We start from the raw sequence: 23,931 nt of genomic DNA, 5'->3' as shown, positions 1-23,931 counted from the left end.
GGGTACTCGAGGAAGCTGTTCCCATCCCACCTAGGGACACTCCAGGGTACTTTATGTACCACAAGCACGGCCTAGATGCCGTTTTATTTCTCGATTTATGGGTGGACTACACTAAAGATCTAGCAGAGAATCAGAGATGGCCCGCTGCAGGGACATGGGATTCAGAGTGTATCATAAGAGTAGAAGAAGCATTACGAAAAAAGAAAGCCAGACAGTCACAGAAGGATGCCATCGAATTATGGCGTAAAGAATCACATAGGCGTACAGAAAAAGCACTTAGAAAAGAAGAGAAAAGGAAAGAGGATTCAGACAAGGCCCAAGAAAACGTATTAGTTGAGGAAGGTATCCGAGTAAAAATAGAACAAGTAGACAGACAACTAAACACCCTTAGGAATGGTATGTATCCTCTCCTGGCCGAAGGTTTACCTAAGGCCACTCCGGAAGTACCAAAAGATCTACCACCTCCCATGCTCCCGACTAAAATGCATCCCAAAACCGCGAAGGACATTTTCCTTTCTTCCTATCTAGATGATGTAGCGCCCGCATATGCTAATGCCGCACCGCCGCGTACACCTCCTCCTGGCGGCGCTCGACCCCGAGACAATCAGCTCCTACCCCCGTGACAAGCTACTCCTCCACCTCTTCCTCCCGTTCCGAATGTCCCTCCTGGTCTTCCTCCCGTTCTTCCAACTCTTCCCGCACCCATTCCTCCCACTTTACATCCGAACAACCCTTTCGGAGGCAGTGCCTCAGGAGGCGCGTCCGGAGGAGCAATAGGTTTCCAGACACCTCCACAAGTACATAGAATGACTTACAGGGATCTAGCACAACAACGCACACCTCGATCAGCCGATTTCGATATAATAAAAGACCGTCTCGGGGATTGTAGATATGATCCAGTACCCGGTAGAAATGATGAAAGATTAATACTAGCATCAGTACGACTAAGGCGGGTCACCAACTTTTTGTTGACCCTACCCGGAATGGTTGAACATCTAGACAGAATATATCGTTTTGTCCAAACAGGGCAGGGACCTGAAAGTATTAAGGAAGCCATGGCTCACCAGAAAGTTGACATTCAAGCCAAGATATTACGGTTTTTTATAAACTGCTTAATAAGAGAACAAGATAGGCCGGGGATGGACCCGGAGGAAATGAAAGCACTTCATAGATGGGGTCAGAATATAGCAGACGGGAGCCATGATAAACAGAATTGTATAAAAAACATGTATCAAAGAATCAGAAGCGTAGTAATAAAAATACATGAAACAAGACAGATAGAACCAGAAAATGAATCAGACAAGTTTGAGTCCTCAGAAGAGGAGCCATCAGAAGAAGCTACAGGACAAACACAATTACCGGTGAGAGAAACGATAGCGTATGTAGGTAAAGGACGACCCTTTAATAATTCAATGCGCCCAGTGCGTCCAGAAAGTAAAAGAATTTTTCAAGAAGCCATGTGTAACCCAAGAACTCCTGAACACTTATTTCAAGCTACTGATAACAGACTTAGAGAACGAATGGGGTACCATGTACTAGATTCTATGGATGAACAAGAATTAGCGAGGTCAGCAGTACAATGGGCTGACAGTCCCGAGAAATATAGTGATGATGCGTTAGCACACACATTTTTTAACATGACACCAAGTGAACAGCGTTTAGCTGGTACATACATGATACAGCACCTACTTCTATTATATAGAAGCCAACATTCCGATCCAGGCCCCCTGCCTGATATATTAGCAGAACTACTCATGAATAAATGGAGAGGTCTAGGTACCGATCTAATTAAGGTAATTCTAGAACAGCGACACAGATATAGTGCCTTCCTATGTCCACAATCTGATTCAGCACACTCCATGGAAAGAAAAATGTATTACCTGGATAGACAGAATCCGTTACGAGAAGTGCACCCAGTTCAGAATGCCGATGATACACTTAGACGTGTGTTTGTGTTCACACCCATAACCAAAATAGAATTATTGGAAATGAAGAAACTAGTACCTAGCCATGATAAAGATCCTGTAGGTTTTCACCGTGAAATAAAAGACATGTTACTCATGGGTGACTATACTTATCCCGACCTTATGAAGATATTGAAAGTACTACTGCCTCCTGGTATTTATGAGAAACTTAAGGAAAAAGAATGGGAAGTGGGAAATGCAAAGATTGATTGGACTGCATTAGAAAACGAAGAAAATACTAGAATTCCAGGCCAAGGGCTCGGGGATAAGGTTAAAGCATTACCAGGATTGTTAGTACAAGTGTTGCCACGTTTATTAAGTACGAAAAAGGAAGATTGGGGTGCAATCTCAGCCTGTAAACAGAAACCCGATGAAGACACTAGTGATTTTTATACTCGATTTGAGAAATGTTTTGGTATTAATAGCGGCCTGAAACCAAGTAGCGAGTCCTATCCACACCTTTTTGTAACAAAATTAGTTGAGAATTCACTGCCCCAGGTTAAGAACAGAGTACTGAAAGTCGAAAGCACCTGGCAAGCTAACACCCCTTCACAAATGTTACAAATGTTACAGTACCACCAGAATAGAATTAGAGAAGAACAAGAACATGAACAAAGACGTATGAAAGACACGAAAATGAAAATGTTAGTTGCCCAGTCAGTTCCTGCTGATGGTCACAAAAAGGGTGCAACCCAGCCTAGTAATTCGACGGCTCCTGTTAAAGGGACATGTAACTATTGCAAACAGCCAGGTCATTATGTAAACGATTGTGCAGTTCTGAAACACAATATCTCCACGGGTAAGACCAAGGAGAGACCGCGTGTACCTAGACAAGATCAAGCCCAGCAACAAGTACCACAGAATACACAACATATTCCGCCTATGCCAGCTTCATCACAAACTGTAGCAGTGCCACAGCAACAGCCTATTACTGCAACACAGAACACAACACAACAGATGTACCAGTACGCACAGAATGACTACCCTGATTATCAGCGGTACACATGAAACAGCCTAGAGAGGGAGTTTGGCTTGCCCCTTATTGAAGTTCCTGTAGATCAAGAGGGTCCTTATGTACACAGTCAAGTGTTAGGAAAAGACAGAAAGTTTTTAATTGACACAGGGGCAAGCAGGACCACAATCAGTCACAATGAGGTTCCAGGGGCACCCCTCTCAGGCTCACAGAATGTTTCCCTTGGATTTTCAGGAAAGCCTATTATTAATGAAGTATCACAGCCACTTCCCCTCGCAGTCGGTCCTTTGACACGGACTACAGATTTGTTACTTACAAAATCATGTCCAGAAAACCTATTAGGTATAAAGACACTGAAAGCTCTAGGAGCTATAATATGCTGTTCTCCGGAAGGAGTACGATTATTCTTGCGAGATTTCAAAGGCCATTATGTATTAAGAGACATGGATCCCCGGTTACAGAGTGTACCTGCACACTTGTGGGCGAAAGGCCCCACCGATGTAGGTTGTATGCACATTACACCATATTGAGTCACACTCAAAGCAGGAGTGGTATTACCACGAATTCGACAATACAAGTTACCTCCAGATGCTGTAGTGGCTTTACTGAGAATCATTGACGAGCTCATTGCACAAGGAGTGGTTGTGGAAACTGACTCCAATGTATGTAATTCTCCTATCATCCCAGTTCTTAAACGTACTGATCCAAAAGCACCACCTGTTTATCGACTAGTCATTGATCTGCGCGAATTGAATAAATGCATCGTACCACAGTATCCTGTGGTTCCAGATATCTCTTCATTACTAACAGCTATTGATTCAGAAGCAACGTTCTTTACTGTAATTGACCTCAAGAACGCCTTCTTTAGCGTCCCAATTGATCCAGAAAGCCAATACTTGTTCGGATTCAGTTTACATGGACGAAGTTTCAAATTTTCACGCGCACCTCAAGGGTTCACAGAAAGCCCCAGCATCTATAGCCAAGCACTGAAAAGACAACTTGACAATATCCATATGCCTGTTAACACCGCCCTACTCCAGTATGTCGATGATCTGCTGATCACCGCACGAAGCGAACCCGAATGTGAAAAAGCATCACTGACGGTTTTAAATTTCCTGGCTGACAAGGGGCACAAGGTTTCCCCTTCAAAGCTGCAATTCTGTGTTCAGCAAGTTGTGTACCTGGGTCACTTGCTGTCCAAAGTGGGGAGACAGCTCACTCCAGATCGCATCCAGCTAATTGTAAACATGTCACCACCGAAAACACAAAAGGAGGTACGGGCTTTCGTAGGCCTCACCTCGTACTGCAGACAATGGATTCCACAATATGCATTTCTGGCAAAGCCACTCATTCAGTTGACAACTCAGGAGGCAGCGACATCGACTGTCCTCCCTTGGACTCAGGAACATACACAAGCTTTTGAAGACTTAAAGAAAGCCTTATGTCAAGCACCAGTTTTAGCAACACCATGTTACAGTAAGCCCTTTACACTTTTTGTTACAGAACGTGAAGGTACTGCCTTGTCAGTCCTCACTCAGGAACAAGCAGGTTCACACAAACCATGTGCTTACTTTTCTAGCACATTAGATCCAGTAGCCCAAGCGTTACCTGCATGTCTGAAATCAGTCGCAGCGACAGCTCTAGCAATCAGACAGAGCGATTCCATAGTATTAGGACATCAACTGACAGTACAAGTTCCACATTCCGTGGAAGTTCTTTTAAATCGTACACAGACCCAACACTTGACCATAGCAAGACTGACAGGTTATGAATTGACATTGTTTCAACCACATATAGAAATCAGACGCTGCAGCACATTGAATCCTGCCACACTTTTGCCATTAAGCGGTGTAGACCCATTAAAACATGATTGTATCGAAGTCATCACTATTACGACAAAACCCAGACAAGATTTGACAGATGTCCCATTACCAGACCCAGACCTGACACTTTATGTGGATGGTTCATGTATGAGAACAGGTACAGGAGAATTAGTGGCAGCTTACGCAGTCACAACAGACACCGAAGTTATAGAAACAAATTGTATCGACACCCTGTCAGCTCAAGCAGCAGAACTCATCGCTCTGACACAAGCCTGTATTCAAGCCAAAAATAAGAGAGTTAACATATACACTGATTCACGTTATGCATTCGGAGTCGTTCACGATTTCGGAGTCCTTTGGCGAGAGAGAGGTTACTTAACTTCTCACGGTGCCAACATTCAACACGGTCCCCTGAGGTTCCGTGACAATTGTAAGTGGTGCTTTCGACTCGCACGAATATGGTCGAGTCTAGTATCTGTGAACCGCAAATGACGAGCCTAGTAAGTGTGCGCAGTTTCGCTGTGCTAACTTAAGCCGTTCGTTTGTTATGTGGGCTTTTCATCTGTACCCACGGGTTCCATCTTAGATACGGCATCCATTTTGTTTCTTGCCCTCAAGTAGTCAGCGAACGGACGCTGTCCGCTTCGCGACTCTGGGACTCCCAAGATATTTGCGGAAGACACATGTCCTTTGAAAGTGTCTTTATGACGAGGGGGTTGCTACTGTAAGGCAGGTGGCGCCGCTTGAGGCCCATCTTTCCACACGGACTTATTGTCTCAGCCGTGCATCTCATTAGGCACGTCCCTTTGATGCCTGTATCTCGTGCTTCCCGGCACCTCCCCTTTTACACCCTTTCCGATCTCCCCACTGTCTCCGTCTTCCTCTGCACCTGTCTTCGTTCCTGTTTCAATCCACTTTACTGCTGATTGGAATTTGCTAATGGTGGGAAGATGGGTTTTTACAGTTGGGAACCGCCAAATGTTTCCGCACTTATGTTCCGGACCTTGTATGTTTCAAAGCGATCAAAGCGACCCCTCTGGGAGCTCGATGTGGGAACCGAGTTGTAAACCTTTGTGTTTAATGTTAGCCTATGGGTAAAAACTGTATAAAAGGAGCGATCCACAAAACCAATTTGAAGCAGTCTCCCCAAGTTGCACGTGGTGTGCTTGTCGTGATCTCTGTGTTCCCTGCAGTAAATAAACCTTGACTCTTTGACGCCGAAGGAAGTGTCCCGTGTCTCTGTGACTTGTACGCCGGAGCAGGTTACCCACGAAGGTTTCAGGTGTTGTGCCCTGGCACCGCTGGGTCCAAAAGAACCCAGTCCTTCAGTTGGCGCCCAACGTGGGGCTGCATCAGTGGTACCGGTCCAAGCCCGACGATCGTGAGGAACTTCGTGTGAAATCTCCGAGGGAAGGTGCACCCCGCTTCATCGATCCTGTTGTCGAAATAAGTGGCCCGAAGACTTTTCCCGCGAAGATTCCCGCCTCCTAACGGCTGCGACGGACTGCTGCCCTGACTGTAGACCTGTTTTGGCGCCTGGCGTAGACCTTGGTATAGCGAGACGATTGACGGGCCTTCCTGAGGACGCCATTGATCTTTGAGTTAAGTATTTGTGGGTCGCTCCCAGAATCCTTGGTTGTAGACACTTTAGCGAGTGTCTTTGTTGTAAACACTAGTGGTTTGTTGTTGTTGTACACGCTGTGTGAGTGTTTTTGTCGGTGACACTTTGCTAGCGTACCTTTGTTGTTGTATTTGTTTGACGACTGCAGCCGCCAAAGACCGAGGGTTTTGTTCTTGCTGGGACTTGGTAAATCCCGTAACCCTTGAAGTTTGTGAAACTCGGCTAGCGTGCAAGATGCCTGGTCGCAGTACTTTGTTCAGTTGCTTTAGACCTTGTGGTGCGGATTCCCTGCTGGAGGACTCGTGTCCGATACCTCCGGTAGGAACTCCTACTTATGACTTATATAGCAAACATGGGCTAGGCCCGATTGCTTTTAACGATTATTGGATAAAATATACAAAGAAAGACGGCGATCTTCGTTGGCCACCTCATGGTAGCTTCGAAGCGTCGATCTTAGATAATTTGGAAATTAAGTTGTTCGAACGTAAATCTAGGCCGGCCATGTTTGATGCCTTTCGGTTGTGGCGTAAGGAAGCCCGACAGAAAGAGATCAGACAGAATAAACGTAGTGAGCGAGATAATGTTGCTACTATTGTAAAGAAAGCTGAGCAGTTCCAGCGTGATAAGGAGGAGAAGGATAAGGAAGTGTTTGAGAGGCTGCAACGTATGACCATAGATAAATGCTATCCTGCTTTGCCTACGGAGTCGGATAAGAAGGAAGAGGCAGTTGAGGATCCTTTAATGTCCTATCTTATGAAGTCGCCACCTCCGTACGTACAGGGTACCGCAGCTCCTGTGGTCCCTGCCGTACCTGTTCTCCCACCTGTTATTCCTCCGCCTATTCCTCAACCTGCACCCGCTCTTCCGACTGTTCCTGCTCCTGTGCCTGTGTCTATTCCTACTGCTCCTCCGCTTCCACATACTCCTGCTCACACTACTGCTCCTGTGTTGTTAACCCCTGTCGTTGCTAATGTTTCTACTCCTTCTCTTGTTAGTCCTGTGTCTTACTCTTGTCCCTCTACTCGTAATCGTAATTCTCCCATTGCGGCTAGCTTCTTTCAGTCGCTCGGACCTGTTTTTGGGTCTGCTGGTTCCGATGGTCCTCAGAGACGTAGCCAGCTTCCTGCTAATAGAGAACGCGCTGCACTGTACAATATGGCGATGGGTTGGATGGACAACCCGCAGAGAAATCCACCCCGTGTTGTTCTTGAAACATTTAGTCAATTCAACATACCGACTCAGAGGTATGTGTTTGACGAAATGTGCAAACTTTTACATGATCAGATAGCGGCTGTTGCGCCTGACGAGGTGCTGACCGCCCTGTCTAATCTTCGGCTTCAGTTCGCAACTGGACTGATTGTCGATACTAATGTCCGACGTGCTATCGAGCAGTTGCTGTCTTTCCGTCTAGCTCCCATTCCTCGCGCACTGTTTGTAGAGGATCTTGAACGCCAACAAGCTGAGTCTGGCCAATATCCTATGCGTGAAGTTCCGCCGGTTTGGGTACCTGCTGATAATACCGATGTTAATAACCCAATAGCGGCGCATTTCCAGAGAGTGTGGATACATCTCCCATGGAAACGATCGGAAGTACTTCAGGTGAAACAAACTTTGCCCGACCCTCGCAAAAACCCTGCTGGGTATTATAAGGAATTGTCGCAGCTCGTAGATGCTACGGTAATGAATCTTGCCGATATCGACATGTTGTTTGGCAATGTCGTACCGCAACCGGTATGGGCTAAGATTCGTCACCAAGATCACGTAAATGAATTAGGTGGTGATTGAAATGCTATTATAGCGGCAGACGCTGGACAAGCGGCTGCTACTAAACCCGATCAGTTGATCGAACTTCTTCCCCAGCGAATCATTACATTAATGAAGACGCTTATGCCAGCTATGAAGGTAAATTGGGATAAGTTGTCAGCCTGTAAGCAAAAGAAAGACGAGAGTGTTTCAGACTTCTTTACGAGGTTTGAGGAAACATTCGTTGATCATAGTGGACAGGATATGGGTACTGAGGGTGGACAAAGGCTGTTTGTGGATAAATTTGTATCGAACTTATTGCCCGACTTGTGCAATAAATTGAAGAATTCAGAAAGTGCGTGGGCCGTTTCTACCTCAGCTCAGATTCTGGCTACGGCACAATATTACGAAAATAGAGAAAAAGAGGAAACTGACCGCGCTGATAAAAAGACAAAAGAGCTGAAAACTAAAGTGTTGTTACAACAAGCATATCCGCCGCGTTCTAATCAGAATGCGTCTCAACAGAATAGATCACAGTCGCAATCGAATCGATCGCAATCGCGTAATGATTGCTCTTTCAACAGATCTTCCCTAGGGTACAACCAATGTGCTTATTGTAGACAGGAGGGACACATTAAATTTGATTGTCCTGCTTTAAATGATCGTAATAGTGGTAATTCGTCTAGAGGAGGCCGAGGTGGTTCGCAGAATGCATCACGTGGTAGAGGTCGTGGTGCTCAGAACGACCGCTCTGACAACTCATCAAATTCTAATAATTGTTTCGATCAGCGTGGATCATCGCAAGGACGATCTGCGCAGTACAATGTAGACGATTATTACGTCGATCAGGGAACTGACGACAGTAATTACTAGGACAGCCAAAGACAAGGAGAGGGAGTGGTATCAGTTCCGGTTGATCAGAGAGGGCCTTACGTCGCAGTTGCTACATCGGGCGTCGTTGAGCCTTTTCTGTTGGACACTGGTGCAGCGAAAAGTTCTATCATGCATTCGAAACTCCCTGGCGCACCTTTGTCTGGCTTAACAAATGTATCCGTTGGATTCTCTGGCGCCCCTGTTAGCAATCCAGTTTCGCGCCCTTTGCCCCTTAAAATTGGGCCTCGTGAGCTCGATGCTCCGTTGATTTTAACCACTGGTTGTGGTGAGAATCTTTTGGGTCTGGATTTGCTTAAACGTTTGTATGCAACTTTGTATTGTTCTCCTGCGGGTGTAAAGCTTACGTTCGGAGAGAAAGTAGTCTCTCCCATGTATTTGTCCCTCGATAAGCTTCCACCGGAATTGGATTCTCTTCCTGCGTCTTTGTGGGCGACGGGTCCAAACGATGTGGGCCTACTTGATATCTCCCCTTATGTTGTTCAGTTGAAATCGAATGTGCGATTGCCACGTATTCCCCAGTACCGTATCTCCCTTGATGGTGAACGAGCTTTGTTAGCGATCATCTATGATTTGATCGAGAAAGATGTTATTGAGGAGACTCGGGGAAACGTGTGCAACAGCCCTGTACTGCCCATTCTTAAACGTACTGATCCTACCAAACCGCCTGTTTATCGTTTTGTTATCGATTTACGGGAGGTAAATAAAATTGTGGTTCCTCAATTCCCTGTTGTGCCTGACATCACGGCGCTACTGACTCTGATTCCAGCTACTGCTTCATGGTTTTCGGTGATTGATTTGAAAAATGCGTTTTTCAGCATCCCGATTGCCGAAGAGAGCAGAGACCTTTTCGGTTTCTCTCTTGGTGGACGTAGCTTCCGGTTCAAACGCGCTCCTCAAGGCTACTGTGAAAGTCCATCGATTTACAGTCAAGCTTTGAAGGGTCAATTGGATGCGTTTAGGTTGCCGGTTGGTGCGGCTTTAATCCAATATGTCGACGACTTATTGGTGGCTGCTGATACTCAGGACATTTGCAAACTTGCTACGGTATCGTTGCTGCAACATCTCTGTGACTTAAATCACAAGGTGTCACCTTCTAAACTCCAATATTGTTGTCAAGAAGTAACCTATCTAGGTCACTTATTGTCAAAGGAGGGAAGGAGATTGACCCCAGAGAGAATTGCAGCAATTGCGCGAATGGCTGTGCCACAAACCCAAAGAGATGTGCGTGCCTTTCTAGGTATCACGTCGTACTGCAGGCAGTGGATTCCAAATTTTTCATTGCTAGCGAAACCATTGGTGGCTCTTACGTGCAAGGATGTTCCAACTCCTTTACCATGGACGGAAGAATGTCAGAAAAGTTTTTCTGAATTACGTGATTCATTGTGTTCGGCTCCTGTGTTAGGCACCCCTGATTACAGCAAGCCGTTCACGTTATATGTTCACGAGAGGGAAGGTTGTGCGTTGAGTGTCTTAACGCAACCTTTTGGTGGTAAGCAACGTCCATGTGCATATTTTTCCTCGACCTTAGACCCAGTAGCTAGAGCATTGCCGAGTTGTTTGAGAGCAACTGCGGCAGCTGCGGTCTCCATCCGACAATCAGCAGGATTGGTCATGGATAATATGCTTACGGTGATGGTTCCGCATGCAGTCGATACTCTTTTGAATCGAACGAAAACTCAGCACTTGACGAGTGCAAGGTTGTCTGGGTACGAATTGACGCTCTTGGCAAGCCACATTCAGATAAAACGTTGTAATGTCCTAAACCCGGCAACTTTGTTACCAATTAGTGCAGAGTCAGATGAAGTAGCAAAACATGACTGTTACTTGCGTACAGAAGAGGAAACAAAAGGTCGAGTGGACCTTAAAAACACCCCATTGGAAGACCCTGACGGCACCCTGTATGTGGATGGGTCATGTTTTAAATTGCCGAATGGCGATGTGACTACTGCTTATGCTGTTGTGACGTTGAATACTGTTGTTGAGACTGCGAGATTGAATCAGAATTCTGCCCAAGCTGCAGAGCTGATTGCTCTTACTAGAGCATGTGTATTAGCAAAAGATAAACGTGTGAATGTGTGCACCGATAGTCAGTATGCTTTCGGTGTAGCGCATAGCTTTGGACGGTTGTGGCGAGAGCGTGGTTTCTTCACGTCGCACGGCACGAAAATACAGCATGGCCAGCTCGTGAACGATCTTTTGGATGCATTGACTTTGCCTGCTCAAGTTGCAATTGTTAAGTGTAGTGCGCATCGCAAGGTGACGGATGATGTTGGTCGTGGTAACGCGTTTGCAGATGAAATTGCTAAGGGGACTGCCCGGAACCTTAGCACTCGAATGTATGTGACGAGTTCGGTTAGGTGGCCTACAGAATCGAGTATGTGTGAGAATACTATAGAGAGCGTGAAAGCAATTCAGAATGAGGCCACCGACACTGAAAAAATGAAATGGAAAGAAAGTACGGGAAGGTTGGATGCGAATGGTTGCTGGATTGATTTGTCGGATCAGAAAAGATGGATGTTGCCGGATGCGTATGTACTAGCCGTTGTGACAATGGCACATGGGCTAGCACATATTAGCGCGAAAGGCATTTGCAAGTTGTTGGCTGATGTGTGGAAGAATGATGGTATTACGAGGTGTGCTGAACGTCTGGTGAAGAATTGTATGGTGTGTATAATGTACAACCCTGGCAAAGGAACCCCAACTCCCCCTGGCAGTTTTGCTCCTCCTTTGTATCCCTTTGAGGTGATCCAATTGGACTTCATCCATATGGAGCGATGCAATAACCTGAAATACGTTTTGGTTGTGGTTTGCGCATTCTCCCGATGGATTGAGGCCTATCCCCTCAAAGACAACACTGCTTTGTCTACTGCGAAAATCCTACTGAAGGAATACTTTCCTCGGTACGGAATGCCTAGAGTCGTGTGGTCAGATAACGGAAGTGAGTTTGTTGGAAGTGTGATGAAGAGTGTGTGTAAGGGCCTTGGAATTAATCAAAAATTCCATAGCGCCAATCATCCCCAGTCAGCTGGATTGGTTGAAGGTTACAATGGTACCCTTAAGCTAAAATTAGCGAAGATTCAGGCTACGACTGGACTTTCGTGGCCTGACGCTTTGCCTCTAGCATTACTGTCAACTAGGGCGACTGTACACTCCCGAATAGGGCTTAGTCCCTATGAAATAGTGTTCGGCCGTCCTGCGAATGTGTGGGGGGTTCCTAGGCCAGGTATATTCGTTGATCTTGAGTACCCGATGTTGATTGACTACTTACATGACTTGACTGCTAAACTGAGGTTAATTCATCAACAGGTTTATGACGCCTTGCCGACGCAGACGGAGGGTCCAGGCCACCAGCTCCAGCCCGGTGATTGGGTTGTCACCCGTAATTTTTCGCGCAAGAAGAATCTGGACCCCCGTTTTGTTGGACCTCACCAGGTGCTCTTGGCCACGAGGACTGCCGTTCGTCTTGAGGGACGGAAGAACTGGGTACATGCTACCCATTGTAAGCGAGTCCCTATTCCTTTGCCGGCAGACCCGTGGGTGAGGAAAGGCATTGCGTCAACAGAAGCAGAGACATTGCCGGCGTTTGTACCTTTTAGCGACGCACAACTTGTTGGTGAACACTCGGCGCAGCAGAAAGCCACTGTTGGAACATTGTCAGCAAAAGACTCGAGACCAAATCAACAAACTGATCAGCAGGACGCTGTCTCTTCAACGGATCCTTTATTTGACGAGCAGACACGTCCCGGGAAACATCGATATTCTTTGCGTTCTCATACTAAGGACAAATAAAATTGTTTTCTTGCTTTGCTGAAACTGATAACTGCAATATCCTCGTTTCCCCTGATCAACTTTGAACATCTCGTATGATTGAAAATTGTTTGTACATATATTGAGATTTTTGTATCTTTTTCCTTCCACAGCTGATTTTTTGTGCTAAATAAAATACATTGTGTATTGAGGGCCGTAGGGCCGCGCGCGTACTTCCTTCTGGACAGTAGGTCTTGACGCTAGGTTAAAGGCCGTCGGTTCCTAGGAACTCCTGGGGATTGACTATTGCTGCACAGAACGAAGTGCGTCAAGAAACGTTGCGGACGGTCGTAGGGAAATGGCATTTTCGAAGCTGAGCGATTTGGAAGGAGCTCAGGCGTATAGAGTCAAACTGCAGAAACTTAGTCGTACTAAATGTTTTGTATTCCAGTTGTTGGTACTGTTTTTAACTACTTCTGCATTCTTGGCGGGTGGGGTGTATTATGCTATGTCTTACTTTTTACTTCCTACCCCTACTCCCACTCCTTGCTCTAACGTTACTTCTACTGCTACTACTGCTTCTCCCCATTCCTTTCATATTCTACCGGAACACGAACAGGCTAGACGTGTAGAATTCCGCAACAATTCCTTTATCCAGCTCCTCCATCAGCATCAGTTAGTGGTTAACACTACTAATTGTTGGGTGTGTGGGTTGATGCCACATACTACGGGTAAGGGAATTCCATATCTGGTGTTACCGTATAGTTCCCAAGGGTCAGCTCGAGCATACCAAACAATGCTTCGAAGCGCACTAGGTTTCCACCCCTCTCCAGAACGTTCCCCCAAACCGGGTCCTACCTCGTGGCAGTGGGTGGTATCGATGATAATACAGGATTTGGAAGATGAGATCTATGATGCTTTTCCCATCCCTAAGGCAGAGGTACAAGCCTATAGGGCACCGGATAGAGGGGAATATAGTACGTTCACTAATGAAAAGCAGCTTAAAAGCTCGCCTCCGATATGGGTCGTACCCCACACTGGTAATTTTTGTATCGTGGGTCGTGGTTCGCAAGCCTCACTTGGAGTAAGTGCTTGCACTGAAAGTTACGTTCTGTCAATGTCCCCGATCCCTGTGCTTCTGGCTGCCAAGGGTACGTACTTCATCTGTCATGATCGTGCATATACATGGTTGCCCTCAGACTTTATGGGCTCATGTTTTGTTGCAAATCTGTTGCCTCCGACGTTTACTGTAGATGCCGATTACCATAAGACTAGAGTTGTACGAGGCGTAATTAGCGAAGAGGATACTGCCGGTCAAGAGGCAGGAGACTTTTTCAAGGGTTTCCTCCCGTTTTGGGGACCTATGGTCAATAGTAGGAACCTGAGACATTTGACTCGAGTGGTGGAATCGACAGCTAATGTTACTGCCAGTGCCCTTGGTAATATCACCACAGAACTTCAGGCGGAGAGACTTATGACGTTACAAAACCGTATGGTTTTAGATGTCGTCTTGGCAGATCGTGGTGGGGTATGTAAAGTGATCCATTCGAGCTGTTGCATTTTCATACCTGATAATGTTCCTACTGTCTATCAAGCCATCTCGAAGTTGCATAAGATCTCCGAATCCATACACGTGGATGTAGGGGATTGGACGCTACTCGGTTGGTTTTGGGGCCTGATGTCGACTTGGGGTTGGAAGATTCTGACGATCATCGGGGTTGTGGTAGTGTTCCTGTTCACGTGTTGCCTTTGTGTGCAGTGTGGTCCTGCCTTATGTGGCCTCTGTGCTACAACGTGTATGAGACAACCACCTGTTACCAAGGGGACTCGGTTGGACAGAGCTATGCTACAACGACATCTTGATGGTCTGATGAATATCGAATATGATTCCGACTAGTGCTTGCCTACATGAGGGCAAAAGGAGCGTCTGAGGTTCCGTGACAATTGTAAGTGGTGCTTTCGACTCGCACGAATATGGTCGAGTCTAGTATCTGTGAACCGCAAATGACGAGCCTAGTAAGTGTGCGCAGTTTCGCTGTGCTAACTTAAGCCGTTCGTTTGTTATGTGGGCTTTTCATCTGTACCCACGGGTTCCATCTTAGATACGGCATCCATTTTGTTTCTTGCCCTCAAGTAGTCAGCGAACGGACGCTGTCCGCTTCGCGACTCTGGGACTCCCAAGATATTTGCGGAAGACACATGTCCTTTGAAAGTGTCTTTATGACGAGGGGGTTGCTACTGTAAGGCAGGTGGCGCCGCTTGAGGCCCATCTTTCCACACGGACTTATTGTCTCAGCCGTGCATCTCATTAGGCACGTCCCTTTGATGCCTGTATCTCGTGCTTCCCGGCACCTCCCCTTTTACACCCTTTCCGATCTCCCCACTGTCTCCGTCTTCCTCTGCACCTGTCTTCGTTCCTGTTTCAATCCACTTTACTGCTGATTGGAATTTGCTAATGGTGGGAAGATGGGTTTTTACAGTTGGGAACCGCCAAATGTTTCCGCACTTATGTTCCGGACCTTGTATGTTTCAAAGCGATCAAAGCGACCCCTCTGGGAGCTCGATGTGGGAACCGAGTTGTAAACCTTTGTGTTTAATGTTAGCCTATGGGTAAAAACTGTATAAAAGGAGCGATCCACAAAACCAATTTGAAGCAGTCTCCCCAAGTTGCACGTGGTGTGCTTGTCGTGATCTCTGTGTTCCCTGCAGTAAATAAACCTTGACTCTTTGACGCCGAAGGAAGTGTCCCGTGTCTCTGTGACTTGTACGCCGGAGCAGGTTACCCACGAAGGTTTCAGGTGTTGTGCCCTGGCACCGCTGGGTCCAAAAGAACCCAGTCCTTCACCCCTTATTCAAGCCTTGTTAGATGCAATACATCTACCTACTGCGATATCTATTATGAAGTGTAAGGCACATACAAAGGTTACCGATACGATCTCCCAGGGTAACGACCTGGCAGACCGAACAGCTAAGCAAACTGCCCAGAATCGAATGCATGCAACTGACTTGACAAAGACAATAGTTCCGACGCAATCACACTGTATGACAGTCAAGGATCCCGCACATGATGTAATTGACATACAGACACATGCCACACCAGATGAAATAAAGAAGTGGACTGAACTAGGAGGGATCCAAACAGATCAGGGATGGATGACGAAGGGAAAATCTACATGGTTTCTCCCCGATTCTATGGTTCAAGTCATCATTAACACTATACATAGCCCAGCACACCTAGGAGAAAAGGCAATGCTAGATAGCATTCAACACATATGGTACAATAAGAACTTACGAGCAGCAGCGAAACAAAAAGTGCGTACTTGCATGATTTGTTGTCAGTTCAATCCAGGTAAAAGCATTCCTGTAGAGAAAGGTGGATTTCAGCCTCCCGATCACCCTTTTGAAGTCCTCCAGATGGATTATATCCAGATGGAACGTTGTCGAGGATTTAAGTATGTCCTCGTAGTCGTATGTGCACTTTCCCGATGGACAGAAGCATATCCAGTCCCAGATTACACTGCTCCGACCACAGCCAAGCAACTGGTTCGCGAGTTCTTCCCACGGTATGGTTTGCCCCGTATCGTGTACTCAGATAACGGTCAGCCATTCTCATCCGAGCTTGTGAAACACATAACACTCCTGTTAGGGTATCAGTGGAAGTTCCACTGTGTCCGGCATCCCGAGGCAGCAGGTCTCGTGGAGCGCCATAATCAGACTCTAAAGATCCGACTTTCAAAAATATGTAGAGAGAAAGGCGTTGACTGGATAGTAGCCTTGCCAGTTGCCCTTTTCTATATGAGGATGGTTGCACACTCTCGAACTGGGCTATCCCCGTATGAAGTGGTCTTCGGTAGGCCACCAAATATGTGGGGGACGCCTATACCTCGTAAAATTACAGATGTTGATTGCGTTATGCTGACAGATTATCTTGCCTCCTTGATGTCTGCACTACAATCTTGTCGTTCACAGGTAGCTGCAGCCTTTCCCGACAACACCGAGGTGAAGCCCCATGAAGTGGTCCCTGGTGACTTCGTGTTCGTGAGGAATTTTGACCGGAGAAGCCCACTGGAGCCCCGCTGGCAGACCCCGAAGTTGGTTCTTCTGACGACAAGGACGGCTGTTAAATTGGAGGGCAGAAAAGGGTGGCTGCACTCGAGCCACATCAAGAAATTCCACGGACTTCCTTCGGACTTGGACTCTAAGCCCTGCCCTCCTCCACAAACTGACTCAAAACTCCCCCTGGTTGAGAAAACCGCCTCCGAAGAATATAGACTAAAGCTACGGTCTAGCAAGTCAGACAGTTTAATTGTTTAAGTCCTCCCCTAGGTGAATCGGTTAAATTAGTTTCTGACATGTATCCCCTAGACCGAGATAGAGAGAGAGATAGACAGAGACAACTCAAGAAACGTGCATATTGTAAATCACTTCGTAGTCACTGTATAGTGACATTATTAATTATGTTTTTCCTAAGCCTTCTTGTTATTGCTGCAAGTATATTATTACACATGTACTACCCTATTTTCAAGCGTGCACAATCTGCTTACAATGTCACTACCGAACATTCTTTTAGCGAATTACCTCCCCATGAATTATCTTACAGACTCGCGCTGCGCAACAATACATTCATTAGTATGTTACATCACTCCCATCAGACTAACAATGCTACAAACTGCTGGATATGTGGCCGACTCCCTCCCTACCAGAAATACAAGGGAGTTCTGCCCCTCTTTCCGTACCCGTTCACTCACAATGGCTCCTGTGGGGCATGGTTTAGATTGATTAATTCCTTAGATTCTGACATTGCGGTTTACAATGGGAATTGGGTTTGGGGAAACCTGAACTCAGTTCTACTTAAAGTCTGTTACCCTGACAAGAAGGGACTTCCCACTAGAACAGGAACTGATCTAGAAAATGAAGTATATGGATTAGGTAATTACACAATTAACCTCATGATTCTTACTGTTGAATCCGAAGCTGCACCAGTATTGCCTGCTATGTCAGTGTTACCAGTCAAAGGTGAATTATGTATCAGAAAGAATGGTTCTATACACTTAGGTCATAGTAAATGTACTACTGTGATCGAATTCAGTGATCAAGGCAAATCCACGTTTAGAGCTACACGTCATTCCTACTTTGTTTGTGGCCATATCGCATACATACGTTTGCCTCCAGATTGGGATGGTACCTGTTACATTGCATTCCTTCTGCCACCTGTTTTCCTAGCTCCTCCTGATTATCACAGAAATACCAATCTAGTAAACAATAGACTCCGAAGAGATCTCCCGATTGTCGACTACACTGAAACGGCATGGGAGCAATACACAGACTTCAATAAAGGTTTCTTCCCCTACTTAGGTGCTGTTTTCAATAGTAAACTGATACGCAAATTAACTAGAACCCTTGAAGCAGTAGTGAATGAAACTACCTCCGCTTTAGGCAACTTAACAGAGGAGCAGTCCGCCATGCGGGTTGTTGTTCTTCAAAATCGTCTCGTCATTGACGTCATCCTAGCTGATAGGGGTGGAGCTTGTAAGGTCATCGGGTCAAGTTGCTGTGTTTTCATTCCAGAAAACGCGCCAACGGTATATAAAGCTATAACACGTCTCCATAAAATTGCAAGTCTGATACATCAGAATCCAGGCACCTGGACTTGGTCCGGTTGGTTCTGGACTACGTTGACCGCTTGGGGATGGAAGATCCTATCCTTCTTAGGCATTGGCCTTCTCATAGTATTCAGTTGCTGCCTATGTTTACAATGTGGACCGGCGATTTGCGGCTTGTGCGCCACATCATGTATTCCGCATTCAAATTCCCATTCAAAACGTCAAAAGAAGAAAGAAGAGCAAATGATGTTACATGAACAGATTGATCGATTCATGTAGATCGATATATCATGAAGGGTCCGTAGGGGACAAGGAGGGAATGAGGAAATATAAATTTTGTGATCGATTGTGTCCCCTATCTTGGACCCCACCGACTCCGTGTACACGCTACAAGTACATGTAAGTTCCCTCCCCTTCAAGCTATAAAGACGCAAATACATTTGCGTCCAACGTTAACATGTCCTCTTTCAGATCCACCATGAATGGGTCGAATAGTCCGTTCCTAAATATGCTATGCCAACGTCTTTATGTAGTGTACTTTACACGTTTTCAGCTTTGGCGAAGTAGGCCCTGAAAATCTGCCATCGAGCCTTCTCCTGCCTTCTGGCTCTGAATCTCAAAACTGGGCTTGCATCTGTACCCGTGACCTCTGCCTTACTTCCTGTGCGGCTAACGGTGCTTGGCCCAGCCTGTTGCCTGCCAAGACTGTATTCAACCTTCGAATTATCTGCTCCACTCCTCGAAAATACATTCCTGTCTAGTAGTTTCATGTCAACATCCTTCCAGCTGCAGAGCAAAGGGCTTGGCCTCACTGTCTCTATGCAAGTAATTCATGGCTCTGTTTCCATGGTAGGCCCATGCCCTCCCTCGCATCCCTCGCATCTCATGCAGACACGTAGACGCTCATACACGCACTCACAGTCAGTATAGAATAGCCTCTTGTCCGAGATTCCTTTCCCTTCCAGATAATACAGTTCCTTAAACATGAGATATTAGATACGATTTGGGATTAGGTTGATCTGACATCCAGACATCTGTCTCCACATGTAGGGCTAAATGTCAAGTCCCCCTTCACCCCTCAAGTTACACGTACATTACACGTCATACTGCTGCGCACGCATCTCTGCCATATATTTTTGCTGACACCGCCGGATTCACTCCTGGATCCGCCTACTTGTGACATCATGATAAATGACGTTCTTGTTCACGCCTTCATGCACGCCTATTGTAACGCCTTTTTGTATTACGTACATGCACTCTTATCTCTCTTCTCAGCTGTTACGCCTCCTGCATATGCCTGTACTGTAATGCATTGACTATATATATGAATGCCTGTCAATAATGTATTGTCGCATACTTGCATACTCGCATATTACCATTGACTCTGTCAGTCTGTCCCTTCCCGAACCTGCGTGGTGACGGAACGGTATGCCACCTTGGCTCGAGCCAATATGCTGATCACCCAATTCCTTTTATAGGAATAAAACCCTTTTTGAGAAACCTCAAATATCACGGATTTTGCCTCTTATTTATTATGAGTTATTCTTATTGACTTTACCGCATAGAAATTCAGTACCAGGTAATTAATTTTACCACAGTAGGTTCATGTTTTGAAGCAGAAGGAAATGCTGCACGTCAAACTGAGGTATATTGACAGAGCTGTGTACAGAAACCAATAGGCATATTTACAATATCGACATGGTGGCATTAAGCCGCTAAACTTCGCTTAACGCAGTGCTTAATTTGTAAAATTATAAGTGCCGGGGCTTTTGTAATAAGGCCACTGCATTTGCACCACACATTGCCCCTGCCATGCTACCAATGATAGTAACAACACAACTACTAACCATCACACTCCTACAACTGTGTTGCAGGCTGGTTTATTTGTTATATTTATTTGTTATTCTTTCTGAGCATAGACACCTACTTCAATGTGTTGGCAGCACAGAATGATGTGCTGCCCACCATTCATTGTTCCTGAAAGCCTTACAACTCCTAACCGTGAATCATCATGGTTATATGAGCAGTGACGCAAGACTAGGCTGAACGCCTTCTGGAAGGCTCTTTTGTCGGGAAACTATGAGGCAGTCAAGAAGTAGTTATAACTAAATGTCTGTGACCTTTAGTCCCCTGCCAATATTTATGATGAATATTGTTCTCTCCGATGAGACTGGTTGACTGTGAAGTAATCCCCGATTTTTGAGGTACCTTTTGAAGATGAGTTGCATCCAGTGCATAAGTGTACCATAAGAGCAGTGCATCATCATCATCAAAGGATATATGACGGTACAACGCGTACCGTCACAACGCATACCTTTACAACGCGGCCGTGACAACGCAAGTCGTTACCACGACTTGCGTTGGGGGGCGCGGATTTCGAATAGTTTAATTTACTATTCTAACACCAGTCCCCGTGGACCCTAGGGAAGGTGTTAGGATAGTAAATTAACTATTTTTAGACCTTGAGCGCCCTCCAGCGCAAGTCGTGGTAACGACTTGCGTTGTCACAGCCGCGGTGTAAAGGTACCGCGTTGTGAAAACATTGTTGTAAACGATGTTCACCTCATCAAATCTTGTGGAGACGGAGTTACCACCGCTGTGATGACCGTCATGCCACCACGCTCCCAAAAAAAGCAGCGCTGGTTTGGCAATGGGCATGGTATATTAGCATGGCATTGCGTGCCTACTACTACTTAGTACTTGCTTACCATCGAATACTAAAGGTGGGCCGGGCGGCCGGTGCACTGCACTTCCTGCCTTTAGTAAATGATGATTATGCCTGGTGCTGCTGCAGCCTGCCCCCAACCACGTCGTTGGGCTGACTTGAATGACTCGTAGGGTGCAAGGGTTCTGGGGCATGGCAATCTTAAAAAAATCTGCGCCTGCTGCCACCCAGCCCCTAACCGCGCAGAACTAAAATCCAGCCCAATCAATGTCCCGCCCACTGGCAACACTGAACTAAGGGCTGCCATCAACATAGCATATGAACAGTACTGCATATGAATCTCCTCTTGGCTCAGGCTCAGTCTCACTGGTAGGTAAAAAAGAGAATCGTACCAAGAGCCCCCTGTGCTTATCCCTAAGAGTTATGAGATGTGGTTGTTTAGGGGTGATGGGGCAGTGCCCTGCAGCTGCTTACCTGTCCCGCCTCCACACTTTCCTCTTGCAGGTAGATATGGTTGCAAAACGACGAAATCAAACAGGATTTCACGCCTGCATGACTGCGTTACAGTTTTTTAGACACGTCAGCCTCAGGGTGTAACAGGGGTAGGAGGGCAACGAATATCTGTGAGATACAGGACTTAGGGGCTAGAGCAGCCAACTTTGAAGCCAAGGAACCGGGTTCGAGTCACTGCAGCAGGCTCAAACATTCTGTGATTCTGGGCAATTTACTTAATTTCCCTATGCCTAATAATAAATGTGTCTGTCTGCAATGCAACTGGTGCTCATGTAAAGCACTCCGATACCATTGGGTCAAGCTGGCGCAACATAAAACTGCAACAATAAAAAAATATTGCAGGGGGCCCATTATTCTGCTTTACGCCACAGGTCGGCCTTAACCCGCCGCAGCCTCTCTTAAACTGTTACTGGTGTTACTCTACTTGGAAACACTGGATCCAAAGAGTCCATCTCTCGGAGTAAAAATCGGCAACATGTCTTTTAAGAGTTAATTTCAAGTGGCAGGCAGTCGGATGAATAAATTGTGGGCCACTCTCCACTCTAGCACAAAGAAGATACTTAGTTCGAATACACGTACTGTCTGGCTAGAAAAGTAGTGTAATTCAGTGCAGTACCTCAGTTACAGGAGCATTGTTTCTTTGGCAAAGCCCACCCTCAAGACTGAACTATGGGCCGCCATTAGCATAGCATATGAACAGTACTACTGCATGTGAATCTCCTCTTGGCTCAGGCTCAGTCTCACAGACGCAACACTCTTCACTGGTACTCACTCGGGAGATGAGAAGAACACTCAGTGCCGACTCCGAGTCCAGTAGTGAGGTAAATACTAATATCATCAAGGCAATATGTGACGTGCAGCAGATTCGTGTAGACCTGGCCATGATAATTAAGTGCCGGTGCTAAGCACTAGAAAGCACCGGCACAAAATAAACACTGGTTTAATGCCACCCTATAAATATGCCCCTTACCGCAGCAGTCTGCTGCGGCAAAGTGGCTGGCAAGGGTGTTGCTGTAGGTTTTCCACTGCAACACCCATTGCTTTTTGATGCTGCCCCACATTTACAAGGTATGGGGAAGTGCAAAAAATAAGACCAGGAAATACCTGGCCATAAACAGGTGATTCAAGGAGAAATGTTTTATTTCTCCTCTTCATTTTTGCTCTTTCCATGTGTGCTGCATTCTGCAGCACACATAGAAACAGAAAATTGCCTGTAAAGATTGTTTATGTGCAGGAACATGTCCCTACCTGCACATAAACAATAACCCCTGCAGGGCAGGCACCTTTCAATATGGTTCAAGGGTGCCTGCGCTGGCGCTAGGCAGCTTTTTTAGTGCCAGTGTTAGGGGAAGCGCAGGAGTATGCCGTTCTGTAAATACGGCGTGTCTCTGTGTTAAAAAAATGTCGGAGCACAATGTTAGCAATTTTGGAGTAACACCGTGCTCCGACATTTTTTTGTAAATATCCCGCCAAGACTGAAACCCAATGCACACAGCCTGCCCAGTCATTGGTTGAGGCAAGGCCCCTGACCCTCAGTCAGAGGTCAGCTCTTCCCCAGCAGCTCCGCCTTGCTGTGCTCAGCCTACGGTCCCACCCAGGCAGGGTTCGAAACCTCACCTTGCTGGGTCCTGTTGGTGCCTCGCTGCCATGCCGGTAATTTTTCCCCTGCATCCCCCACTGTAGCCCATTAAAGCTGTTTCCACCTTATTGGATTTGTTTCCTCTGTTTGGTGTCAGCATCACGCTGATTGTGCCCACGTAGCATTCTGCCCCCCCCCCACTGTACCACTGTTCATTGTGTAATTGTGATTGTACTGTAGTAATTTTGTAGTTTGTCGCCGTATTCCCAACGCTAATTTTTGTCCCGCTTCAACCCGTTCTGCTCCTGCTCCCAACTGCAGGTCCCTCCCGTCTGCCCCCGTCTGCGACCAGCTTCAAGGAACCCTGGAACTCCGAGCTACCGCCGATACAACTTTGCCGCACTCCACGCATTCAACCATGAAAGACACACCAACTGCCAAAGGGCCGCTCCCAACACTACCCATGGACAGTTTTCCTGCAGACACTGCCAACTATCCTTCACCATCAACGATGCCCCCACGACGGCAGAAGGCCCCTTGGACGGCCGTTCAACTGAAGCCCTGACTTGCATCCTCCTCAATGTGCCCTCTCTACACAGACACGCCTAAGAAGGAGAAGGAGACGGTGGCAGTGTCTCTAACCTGCTTGCCGGTTACATCGACTAGGAGAGCATTCACGTAATGGTAGATTTTTAAACAGAATTGGAGCAACATTTTATTTGAATTTAAATTCACTGTATTGTACTTGTGTGTTTTTAAAATTTGAGCGCATTACCTGCACCCACGCATCCACTGAAAGCAGCTTT

The sequence above is a fragment of the Lissotriton vulgaris genome, chromosome 2_1 (genome assembly GCF_964263255.1).
Source record: "Lissotriton vulgaris chromosome 2_1, aLisVul1.2, whole genome shotgun sequence".
NCBI lineage: Eukaryota > Metazoa > Chordata > Amphibia > Caudata > Salamandridae > Lissotriton > Lissotriton vulgaris.
Note: the sequence above shows the minus strand (reverse complement) of the source record.